The following is a 10,486-nucleotide window of genomic DNA, read 5'->3' on the forward strand; positions in this document are numbered from 1 at the left end:
ATCCTATCCTGATATTCCGATATAGAGGCACCATGTCTGTGCTGAACCCCTGTGTGTAGTTTTCTTAGTGACTTTGCAAGCGGAAAGCATCAAGCTGCTCTCTCGCTCTCTCCATGTGGTAAAACCATCGGGGTTGTAATGGGCATCTTTGGATCAGATACCTTCTGGCTCTTGCCGTCTTTGTTGCCTGCATGCTGAAAGATAAGGATTTGGCCAACCAGCCAGGGCTTGCACAGGGGCGCTCGCAGGGTCTCGCTCACGCCTGGCAGCAACTGAACACTCTGTGTCATTATGCAAGTTATTATCAATCAGCAGGCAGCTGCTTTTAGGACTTCCAGGCAGCAAGGCAAACATTTGTGCTTGTGGTTTCCTCCCCGAGCGTGCTGGACCCAGGGCCCATCAGACAAGAGAACTGCACACACAATCACTGCCCACTGCTCAGGACCACCTGAACAGCTGTTCCAGGCCGGTGTCGGGATGCTCACCTGGCAGCCCTGTTGAAGCGCAGAGGGAAGATGTGCAGATTAGAGCCTGTTTGCTCAACACAAAGGGCTTTCTGTGAAAGAACCACAGGGAGGCCAGGGAGAGAAAAGCAAAGCTGAGGATAAATCTAACAAGACATTCTTCATAAAACAGACCAGATGATGTAGACACAGGGGTGTACAAGACCAGCCGAAAACAAAATGCAAAAAAACCCCACCACAAATAGAAACCATTTGGATTCTGATGGAATGACAGTGAGGCTGGCCAGATGTGTTCAAGGAATAAGAGGAAGGAACACTGATTCCATAACCAACGAATAAATACTTATTAAGCACATGCCATGCACCCAGCCATCTAGGATACAAGATGAAAAGCAAGGAACCAAGAGCCCAGGGAATTTGCAGTCTTGTTAGGCAGATAAGACACACCCATGGGAACAAGGTAGGCATAAACGGCACTTGATGTCAAAAGCTGAACTTCAATATACGGAACTTGCAGGAAGGATGGGAATCAGGGTATCCTAAATAGGTGATGTTCTGTGAGTGAAGTCCTTTAGGCCTCTCAGCAGATGTAGGTGGGCAACACCCCTAGTTTAAAAGGGTCACAGTGAGTCCAAATAAACAGGAAATGCTCCAGGGTTTAGAAGTGTGCACCAGAATCTCCCAGGAGCTTTTAAAGTTTTCATTGAACAGAATCACACAACTGTTGTTAAAATGAAGAATCCTGAACCCCACACTGGAGAAACTTTTTTAATAGGTCTGAAATGGGGCCCCAGGAATCTGCATTTTAAGCAAACATCCCAGGTGTTTCCAATGTAGCTGGCTCCCAGCCTTTACTTTGAGAAATACTGCATTAAAGGTGAAAATGAACTAAAGGGATTTAGACTAAAGTTTTCCTAAAGTATTAATCTGTACTGCTATGGAGGCTTCTGTAATCTCCTTGGAATTACATTTTTGAAAATGGTATGTTTACGGGCATTATTTTTTGAGTGAGAAAGGCAAAATCTTCCTTATATTCTTCAAAGGGTCTGCCCACAACTTTACCCCCAGAGCTAATAATCTCTAAAGATGTTTGCGTGTATGTGTTACTTATTCAATTCCTCCATCTCCAATCTAGACCTGGAAATCTCATTCTACTCAACTTCTATGGTTTCCACCTTTGTCAAGTCCTTTCCAAAAGTGAGTGCCACAAATCACTCCAACATCTGGGTTCTCCAACACTTGATATTAGTTACACTATGGGACTCATCACATTCCATCATGAGTATCTGTTTAAGCGTCTGTTCTGTTTCCCCAGGGGGAATATGAGGCAGCTGACAGCAGGGACCATGCTACTGAATTGCTCCAGATACTTTGCATAACCATCACCTAACATGTGTCAGAAAGAATTCAATTCATAATTTCTAATAATTGAATGAATGAATGAATGTATATGTTGAATGTTGAGAGAATGTGATAGAGAATAGAGGAAATTTGTTCCTGTTTCTTCTTCCTACTTGAATCTGTAATTCAAGAACAGTTTGGTGTTGAAGACAATTCAAGATAAAGAGATTTCAGTGACCCAGCTGAAGTCCTTATATCCTTGAATATTCAACCAGAATCCTGGCACTTCCATGTCCAATGATGTGTGGTCTGGTTTTTCAAGATGTCAGATAAAACAGAACCCTTACATCAAATATGATACAATTAGAATTATAGCCATGATCAACCTACAGACGTGTTTTTCTGCAATGGCATAACTAATCCCATCTCACACTGAGAGAAACAGTTAAGTCTTAGTGCTCCCAGCTTTGGTTATTGTCAGACAGGGACCTCCCTGGTTTGAGGAATGACTGCTAGTTATCACTCCCCATGCCTACCCCAGGCCTGTAAGCCACGTTCCCTGCCACAAGTCCTGCCAAGATTTCCCTCAAAACACATTAATTTTCAGCTGTGGAAGAAATTTACTTTTCCTTCAAGCAGAGAGCTGTTTCTGGCCAGAGGCTTTTAGCGGATAAGCAAGAGCTCTAAACAACTCTTCATCCCCTTCTGCCTATAATCTGGAATTTTCAATCACTCAACCCCGGCGTTTGAAGACTTCAGCTTGGCAGGAGCAGCAGCTTCAAACCATGTTATGTTTGCAGTTAGCAAGTAATGAAGCTGTTTGTGAGGCTGACAAGAACAGACTTTGTCGGCACTGCTTCTATTGTGTGCCTGAGATTGCATTCACGTCGCTGGAAAGGAAAAAAAGATGCCACCTTGGAAGTGTTGGGGGCCCCTTGTGAGAAGACAGCAGTTCTTTTTACTTTTGGGAGAAAAATGGCTGTAATATCTGTGTCACAGATATTTCTGCTGAAGCCTGTGGTGGTAGAATTCTGGGGAAAACATTACTCTGGGTGGAAGAAACCACTAAATGGATCACCTGAGAAAGGTAGTGGTGACTGAAAGAGCTGAAGATGGTCCTCAGTTCAGGAAATACTTGGGTCTTGCAACAGGAAGAGTAAACAGCAATAAATTAGACAAAATCAGTGGTTATTGATTTTTTGTGTGTTTATTTGTTGATTTGGGGGGCTTTTTGGTGTATTTATTTGCAATAATTAGTTAAAATGCTTTCAATTGTTAATTTGTCTGTTTTTGTTTGATTTTTGGTTTTATTGTTTGTTCTTGTTTATTTAGCCAACAAGTGGCACAGGAGAAATTTCCTCAGGGTTAAGGGTCTGGGAGTACCCATCTATCTCAGTCTACTGTTCTTTAATGAATTAATTCATTAAAAAAAATCCAACACATATTTATTGAGCACCTACTCTGTTGTGGGTCTTCTTCTAGATTCTGAGGATTATAGATAGGAATGAGATGGGCATGACCTCACCTCCAAAGAGATCACATTCTCATCAGCAAAGGCAGACAAGAATCGTGTAAATTATCGTAATTACTAGGAAGAAAATCAATCAGGATAGGTGACAGTGACTAGAGTTAGGAGGGCATTTTAGACTGGATAGTCAATGAAGGTTTCTCTTAGCAGAGCTGAAATCTGAAAGATAAGAAGGCAGCCATGTAATGGCCTAAGGGATAATATTTAAAATCAGAGGAAATCATAGCAAATTCAAAGTCTATAAGATGGTTATGAACTTGAAAAACTCTAGGAAGAGTAAGGTACCCAATATGGTTGGAGCAGAAAGATCTAAAGAATAAGTGGTCTGGGATAAGGATGAGAGTGAAGTAGGAGCTGGATCATACAGGCTTTATAGGTCATGACAAGGGGCCTGAGTTGAGTAACAGGTGTAATGAGAAACCAAGGGAGGGTTAATGTGGGAAAGTTGCATAATCAAATTTAGATTACCTTAAGATTATTCTTACAATTGTGTGGAAAAAGACCGTAGAATGACAGAGCAGGTGGATCACTGAGGACACAATCATAGTTGTCCACGATGGAGAGGATGGAAGCTTGAATGAGGATGGTGGTGGTATGGATGGAGAGAAGAGATGGATTCTGAATATAGTTGAGGGTATATCTAAGAGGACTTGTTAATGGATTTGATGTTGAAGTAAGAGAGAAGAATTGAAGGTAAATCTTAGGTTTCCAAGCTTTTAGATAACAAACTTGTATATTGTACATTTATTTGTTTCTTGATCAACATTTCTAGGATGCTCTTCAGTGTGTTTAGGGGTAATTGGTGTACTTTTGGTGATCACAATAAGTTCAAACATATACAGCTTATTGACGTGAAGGACAGGAGTGGTATAAGCAGATGAATACCTTATGCTTGTAGAATTGTCAGGAAATTATATAAATCAAAACACAGGTGGAAGTAGGGATTGAGAGAAAATGGATTCCACATACGTATTTTGGGGACAATGTTTCCAGATACACTACATCTTTGTCCATTCACTGAGAACCATGAACCAGTGATTCTAAGGTCTTTTTATGTCCCCATCCCTTTGAGCAGTGTGCATCCCCACTACACACTCAATAAAACTTTTTTTTTGAAAGTATGGATGGATGGATGAATAAACGATTATCATTCCGTCTATGAAAGATTGGAATAAGAGTGGAAAATAGCTGAGGCTTATTTATTCATAATTCTTTCTTTTGCTTTTGTTTGTATTCTCTTTTTTCCCCCCACAAAGTAGAGCTCAATCCTCAGGCTAGATGAAGGAGGGTGAAGAAGACATACTCCTATGTATAGAACTTCTGGGAGACAAGAAATTTTTCTCCTCGAGGAGAGTTGGGAGACAATGGTCATAGTATAGAGTAGGTACCCAAGACTTATTTGTTGAATATTTAAGGGAGCAATATATTACATAAGAAGAAATTGAAGGTCAGAAGGCACCTCTATGACCTCACAAAATAAGGCAGAGATAAGAATTTCCTTCTTCCTCAGCTGGGGTTATCTCTACTCAAAGGACATTTCTTCTTTCTTTCCTTGGTTCCAAAGTATCTCTCCATCCACTATTCCATCTTTTCCTTTCCCTTCTCTAAGTTCTAACTTTTCCTTTCCTTTCTCTAAGTTTTGTGGGGCTCGGAAGCCTGGGATTCTACACTGGGAGGTAAAAGTCATTATTTGCAGCAGCAGTTGGGCTGCGGACTCTTCTATCTCAGGCACCACCACAGCAGAGGGAAGAATGCTCCAGAGCAGGTGCCTGAAGGCAAAGAACATTCAGGAAAAATTACATCTTACGAAGAATCATTGTCAAATGAAAACTTTTGTGAAAAAAGTTTCCCTAGAAGAGAGACTTCACCATAAATTATCTCTGGGAAGATACGGCCATCACTCTACTTGGCTGTAGGTGCTGTACATAGAGACTGCAGGAAAATTTCAGGGGCCTGATACCAGAATGCCAATCAATAGCTGTGGGTCAGGATGAGTCACAGTCCCACCACTTTTCGTCAGTATGTGTTCTGCTTTCAGTCTTGGTGGATGATGAGTTGGCATAAAGTATATCTAAGTCTCCTAGAAATCGGTGTGTCAGATCCTTAACTGTCTCCAATGGCCAAGTGGTGGAGATGACCGTAAGTCTTACTCCAGGTTCTCAAACTGAAGTGTCATCATGGTCTCCTGGTTGGTTCCGGCCATGGCATCAGTTAAATAACCCTTGGATGTTTGGAATCCTCTGGCTACCATATTGTGCTGTTGGGAAGCCTCCTGCCTCCCCTCTCCCCCTGGAAATACACACATACTTATTTGATGGTTACAGTGTGGCTTCTCTGAGAGCCATGAGACTTTTGCATAAGGTTCCCAAGGTACCAATCACTTACACTGTCATCTCAGGTGACTGGACACAAGGACCTGATCACAGACCTGGGCTATGGGTAAAGTATCCCCCTTAAGCCTTCTTGCCATTCTTTCTTTAAATATTTGCTTTTATCTTTTCCATGCTGGATGATGTGTTAGACATCATCAATACTGAGATGAATATGCCCCTGCTTTCAATGAGTACATAGTCTAATAAGCAGAAAGAAATACAGAAATAGTCATTTATAGTGGCTGATCAAATACATATTAGAAGGAAATCAGAATTTCATCAGACTTGATTATAATATTTTTCAGGACGTGTGTCTGAGCTTTGTCTAGTTCACAATACAAATAGAATTGAGGAGATGACAAGGAAACAATGATAACCAAGCATCTTTGGGCCAGACTTCCATTGTATTAAGAAAATAAATTTGTGTTCAGAAAAAGCTCTTAGTCTCTCTTATTTTTCCAACCCTGGCATGAAGCAAGGCTCACCACGGAATTCCTCAAACATATGAATTAACTGGCTGCCTTCAGACTGAACATCTTCACCAGCTCTTCTCTCTGTTGGCTCTGAATAATTTGTGGTCTCCAGGAGCTGTTCTCTCCTTCCCTACCTTATCATTTTCTGCTGGAGCAATTGCCCTAAAATGCACATTAAATCCTAAATGAGGAATGGCAAACTGCTCATGCTTTGAATAGGAAAGAAACCAGCCCGCTGTCTTGCTTCCATCCTGAGAACAGCCAACAGATGGGTGGCATAGGTGAGTGCCAAATATGTGCCATTATCGTAACAGCAGAGTCTAATATTTACAGTTGTGTCTCAGCACAATGCTGAGGCTTTTACATTTAGTGGGCATTTGGGCTCCTACTACTACTTTTTTGTTAACTGTTATCTGATGATTCTCTATGTCTAAAGATGCCAGAAGTGAATATCAGCTATTGGAAAAAATTACTCTCCTACCTGCCTCGCTCCCGTACCATGCAGTGCTATAGGCAGTGTGAACACACTGGCTCTTTCTTTTCTCCTCTCTCTCAAAGACAAGGTGCAGACCCCCGACCTGTGCAGCAATTTCTCATTATTATTGTGATCATTAGTAATAACAGGTTGGTGTTGTAGAATGCCTTTCTTAACAGCTTGAATCACTTCCCTTTGATATTAACTCATTTACTCTCCCAAGTTAATTTTTTATCGAAAATATATCTGAGTAGTGGGGTGGGTAGTGGAGGATGCATAAAAAGATTCCTTGAAATTATATTATTTACAATTAAATCCATTCTTCCTTCTGCATTGCCACTCCACAGACAATTTTCTATTTCAATCAGATTCTATTCATCTCTTTACACATCACATTTCAAGAACTGTTAACGTAAAATGTAAGTATGGAAGTAAATATCCCTATCTTTGGCCAACTGTACCTATTTACTTACCACTTCCATGTAAGTGGGGATTATCTTCTTTTTACTTAATAGCCTCAATTTCAGAAATGATCTTTCGTGATAACGCTTTCTCTGGGTTTCCTGTACATCTAAAATGATTATTTTCACTTATACTTTTTAGCCCTAGGGGATCCAGCAGAGATTTCATTAAGAACATTTTCTCCTTCGTTCTGATCTTCACTATTAGTGTTTTCCCTCGTTTTCTTAAGATTCATAGTCACCATGACTTTATCATTCTGTAATTTGACCTTGGTCTATCTCAATCTTACTTTTTTCATCTATTCAATATTCTTTTCTAGTCAAAGTGGACTATATACCTATTCCTAGTATGCTTCTGCCCTCCTGTTTCTGTATAACCTATTGTCTTTTCCCCTCACTATTCTCTGTTCTCCCACACCTAACTTGCTTATTCATCTCTGAATTCACCGTTTTTTGCTTAATTCTGTCTGGACACCCACAATCATGAAGAAGTCATCCTTCTATAAACTTCCATATCACTTTATTTATCATTATCATATATTACACTCTACTTAGTATGACATTCACTTATTATTATTATTTATTATTTTTTTTTTGCGGTACACGGGCCTCTCACTGTTGTGGCCTCTCCCGTTGTGGAGCACAGGCTCCGGATGCGCAGGCTCAGCGGCCATGGCTCATGGGCCCAGCCGCTCCGCGGCATGTGGGATCTTCCCGGACCGGGGCACGAACCCGTGTCCCCTACATCGGCAGGTGGACTCTCAACCACTGCGCCACCAGGGAAGCCCTCACTTATATTTTTGATGTGTAAATAAGTATATTAGACTAAATGCACCTCGAGGGCAGGAAAATAGTCTTGGTCACTGTTGTATCTGAAACCAATGATGATGAATGATAATTGTTGAATGTATTAACGCCTAGCACTTCCTACTTACTCAACTAAGTATTTGCTGAATTTGAGATGGGTGAATGAATGGTTTAATGAAGAAAGTTCTCAAAATTAAATGTTGCCCAGAAATGTGTTAGTCAACAAGGAAATAGAATGACATTGTAGAGAGGGGTAGCTGAGTCTTATTGCTCCCAACCCCTGTCTCTGAAGTTACATCATCTATTTGTGGATATACCACCCTATGATGGCTCTAGTGGCACTATTCCAGCCCAAGTTTAGCATCATAAATAACCCCTTAGCTTCAGGACCAGGCTAGGTCATATCATCAGATCTTTATAAGGGCTTCCATTATGATGAAAAAATATACAGTAAATCTTTCTCTTTTTTTGCATGTTAAGACTATATCTTTAGAGAAGTTTTAAGTTCACAGTACAATGAAGAGGTAGGTACAGAGATTTCTTATATACCCCTCACCTCCTCCGTTATCACCACTGTCCACCAGAATGGATATTTGTTACAATTAATGAACCTATATTGACACACCATTATCACCCAAAGTCTATAGTTTACATTAGGGTTCGCTCTTGGTGCTGTACATTCTATGGGTTTGGACAAATGTATAGTGACATTAAAGTATCTTACAGATAGTTTCACTACCCTAAAAATTCTCTGTACTCTGCCTATTCATTTTACCTTCCCCCCAATCCCTGGCAACCATTGATTATTTTACTGTCTTCATAATTTTGCCTTTTCTAGAATGTCCTTTAGAATGTCCTTTGTGCCTTTTCAGATTGGCTTCTTTCACTTAATAGTGTTCGTTTAGTTTCCACCATGTCTATTCATGACTTAGTAGCTCATTTCTTTTTAGCATTGAATAACATTCCATTGTCTACAGGTACCACAGTTTATTCATTCACTAGTTACTGAAGGGCATCCTGGTTGCTTCCAAATTTTGGCAATTGTGAATAAAGCTGCTATAAACATCTGTGTACATGTTTTTGTGTGGACATAAGTTTTTAGCTCCTTTGACTAAATACCAAGAAGCATGACTGCTGGATCATATGGTAAGAGCCTGTTTAGGCTTGTAAGAAACTGCCTAACTCTTCCAAAGTGGCTGTACCATATAGCATTTCCACCAGCACTGAATGAGAGTTCCTATTGCTCCACATCCTTGCTAGCATTTAGTGTTGTCAGTGCTCTGGAATTTAGCTACTCTAATAGGTATGTAGTTGTATCTCACTGCTGTTTTAATTTGCAGTTCTCTGATGACATGAAGCATCTTTTCATATGTTTATTTGCCATCTATATATCTTCTTTGTGAAGTGTCTGTTAAGGTCTTTGGCACATTCTAAAAATCAGGTTGTTTATTTTCTTTATTTTTGAGTTTTAAGAATTCTTTATTTTGTCCTCTACCAGATATGTCTTTTGCAAATATTCTCTCCTAGTCTGTGGCTTGTCTTTTTATTCTTTTGCTGTTGTCTTTTGCAGAGCTGAAGTTTTTAATTATAATAACATCCATATTTCAATTATTTATTTCATGAATTGTGCCTTTGGTAACGTATCTGAAAAGTGTTACCAAAGCTAATGTCACCTAAGTTTTCCTCTAAATCTTCTAGGAGTTATATAGATTTGCACTTTACATTTAGGTCTGTGATCCATTTGGAGTTAATTTTTGTGAAGATGTAAGGTCTATCTCTAGATTTTTTTTTTTTTTTTTTTCGGTACGCGGGCCTCTCACTGTTGTGGCCTCTCCCGTTGTGGAGCACAGGCTCCGGATGCGCAGGCTCAATGGCCATGGCTCACGGGCCCAGCTGCTCCGCGGCATGAGGGATCCTCCCGGACCAGGGCACGAACCCGTGTCCCCTGCATTGGCAGGCGGACTCTCAACCACTGCGCCACCAGGGAAGCCCCTAGATTCATTTTTTTGTCCAGTTATTCCAGGACCATTTGTTGAAAAGACTATTTTTCTGAATTGTATAGCCTTTGCTGCTTTGTCAAATATCAGTTGACTATATTTACATGGATCTATTTCTGGGCTATTCTCTTCCATTGATGTATTTGTGTATTCTTTCACCAATATCACACTGTCCTGATTACTGTAAGTAAGTAATACTTACTTTATAGTAAGTCTTGAAGTCCAGGGTATTAATCCTCCAACTTTGTTCTTCTTCAATATTGTATTGGCTATTCTGTTTTTGTGTATGTGTGTGTGTGTGTCTCCATATAAACTCCAGAATTAGTTTGTTGATATCCACAAAATAAAGTGCTGGGATTTTAATTGGGATTGCATTGAATCTATAGATCAAGTTGGTAAGGACTCACATCTAAACAATATTGAGTCTTCCTATCCATGAACACGAAATATTTATCCATTTCATTTAGTTCTTCTTTGATTTCTTTCACCAAAGCTTTGCCATTTTCTTCACATAGACTTTTGTGCATATTTTGATAGAGGTATACCTAAGTATTTCATTTGGGGAGGT

This window comes from Lagenorhynchus albirostris, chromosome 15 (genome assembly GCF_949774975.1).
Source record: "Lagenorhynchus albirostris chromosome 15, mLagAlb1.1, whole genome shotgun sequence".
Taxonomy (NCBI): Eukaryota; Metazoa; Chordata; class Mammalia; order Artiodactyla; family Delphinidae; genus Lagenorhynchus; species Lagenorhynchus albirostris.